The sequence below is a fragment of the Vulpes lagopus genome, chromosome 6 (assembly GCF_018345385.1).
Source record: "Vulpes lagopus strain Blue_001 chromosome 6, ASM1834538v1, whole genome shotgun sequence".
Taxonomy (NCBI): Eukaryota; Metazoa; Chordata; class Mammalia; order Carnivora; family Canidae; genus Vulpes; species Vulpes lagopus.
In genome coordinates this window covers 112,884,166-112,886,768 of record NC_054829.1, presented here as the reverse complement: position 1 = coordinate 112,886,768, position 2,603 = coordinate 112,884,166, and the positions used below count along the sequence as shown (strand labels likewise).

Below are 2,603 nucleotides of genomic sequence, written 5' to 3'. Positions count from 1 at the left end.
GAATGTAAGATCCTTGAAGGTAGAGACTTTATTTCTTTTGTTCCTATACTGCAGCATCTATTTTAGTGCTTTTCATGTGGTTGGCTATAAATATCTGTTGAATGAATAAATGCATGCAGAAGGAAGCCTAACACAGCTGTGGATTCTTCCTATAGTGAAATTTTGTAATAACAGCTTCAGTTTCTGTGTTGCTAAACAGCTCAGTTGCTAAATAACAGAAAAAAATTTAAAAACACGTCATAGGAATCTTTTAGTTATCTGATAATGGTTGAAGTAAAGAATATAAAACTTTGAGCTGTTAAATTATTTTTTAAACTCTCCAGCAATGCTAGAAGGAGCTACATACAAAAGAGCCCTGGTACTTTTGATACTCATCTCTTCATCCCCTTTATCTCTTTTATTCATCCCTCCACCTATCTCCCTTCTGTCAATCACCAGTTTGTTTCCTGTATTTGTCTATTTTATGTTTTCCTCTTCTTTCTTTGTTCATTTTCTTTTCTAAAGATTTTAAGTAATCTACACCTCAATGTGAGGCTCAAACTCACAGCCTCAAGATCAAGAGTTGCATGTTCTATCAACTGAGCCAGCTATGTGCCTCAATTTATTTTGTTTCTTAAATACCACATATGAATGAAATTATATGGTATTTGCCTTTTTTTGACAGATTTATTTAATTTATCCTCTTGCCTTCAAAGTTCATCCATGTTTTTGCTAATGACAAGATGCCATTACATTTTAAGGCTAATATTTCATTTTTATATATATTGTTATTGTATACATATAAATATAAATATATATAGCTTCTTAATTCATTCATCTATGGACACCTAGGTTGTTTTCATAGCCTAGCTATTATAGATAATGCTACGATTAACACAGAGAGGATATATCTCTTCAAATTACTATTTTCATTCCTTTGGGTAAATATCTAGTAGTGAAATTACTAGACTGTATAGTATCTCTATTTTTAATTTTTTGAGTTACTTCTGTACTATTTTCCACAGTGGCTGCACCAATTTGCATTCCAACAAACAGTATATGAGGGTTCCTTTATCTCCATGTCATCACCAACACTTGTTATTTCTTGTCTTTTTGATTTTAAATTCTGACAGGTGTGAGGTGATATCTCATTGTGGTTTTGATTCATATTTCCCTGATATGATTAGTGATGTTGAACATTTTCCATGTCTATTTGTCATCTATATATCTTCTTTGGAAAAATATCTACTCAGGTCTTCTGGCTATTTTTTATTAGATTGTTTGGTATTGAGCTGTGTAAGTTCTTTATATATTTTGGGTATTAACCCCTTATCAACTATATCATTTGCAAATATGTTCTCCCATTCAGTAGGTTGCCTTTTTTTATTTGTTGATGGTTTCCTTCATTGTGCAAGGAAAAACTTACTTTTAAAATGCACTTTATTCCAAGTGGCCACAGAGATAAGCTAAGTCAGTGTTTGTCATTATGTGCCATGTAATACCAGCATCCCAACATTCCTCCTCTGATCCTAATTGTTTGTTTGTTTTCTGATCTGAAACTCAATAAGATAAGATGACCAATTTCAAATTCCCATTTTTTTAAGGGCTAGATGCCTGAATCACTTCTGAAGTCAATTACTATGTTGGTCTTTCTCCCCACTCTAAGTCAGTAAACTACATCCCCACAGGTTTAAGCAGGAAGGGTTTATTAAGAAATATTAATAAGCCCCCAGAAACAACTATCAGATCACCCCAGAGAACTAGGTGGTTAACTAATATGCTGACCCTATTGTTTTAATTGCTATGTGGAAAGGGCCATAATAATTATTTATTATTTTATTTTTAGTTTTTAAATTGTTTTATTATTAAAAATAGGCTTCACTTTATTATTTAGCTTTCTAACTCTGTGCTGTGCCTTTAGCACTTTGACAATTTTCTGTTCCTCAGTAAGGAAAGCACATTTGTTCTGGTCAGGGACACATTTAGCACATATCGAACCACCATAGACCCTACTGACATGTTTTTTGTTTTGTTTTGTTTTGTTTTCATTTTAAAAATACTCAAAAGAACTTTAGCTTTTATAGCATAAATCCTTTGAAGTAAGCCTGGAAACATGTTACATGCAGATTTTGGTGCTTTCTCAAACCTCTTGGTATAAAGGTAAAAAGTTCTATTACCAGGGGTTAGCAACAGCCTATTTTTGTTACAGGCTTTATTGGAGGGTAGCTTATGACAGTATGTCAAACACCGGACCATTCAGATTGCCTCTATACATATCCCTAGAAAAGCAAAGGCCACCACTATTGCCAACCTCATAAATTCATTGGCTTTATTCCTGTGTGCTATAGCAATTTTGGTACCCTCTTATTCCAGGCTTGTTTGCTGATGTGACATACTTATGAATTGGAGTCTCATGCAGCTGCATCATATTGGCAGAACCTAAGTCACATGTCTATAAGCTAGTGGAAAAGGTGATTAGAAATAGAGTTTCAATTTGGGAAAGTGAGATTCACAATGAAGGCATTGAAATGCATAGTGAATGCTTGATAGCTTTTAGATTGCTGTTAGAGATGTACACTAACATCAATATTTCATTCATAATGATACAATAACAAACTATTATA

General features: G+C 33.3%; 1 pseudogene; it reads right to left on the bottom strand.

Moving 5' to 3' along the window:
• Window positions 1-1,828: 1,828 nt before the first annotated feature.
• LOC121492713 lies at window positions 1,829-2,235 on the bottom strand (annotated as a pseudogene).
• Between the last annotated feature and the right edge of the window lie 368 nt (window positions 2,236-2,603).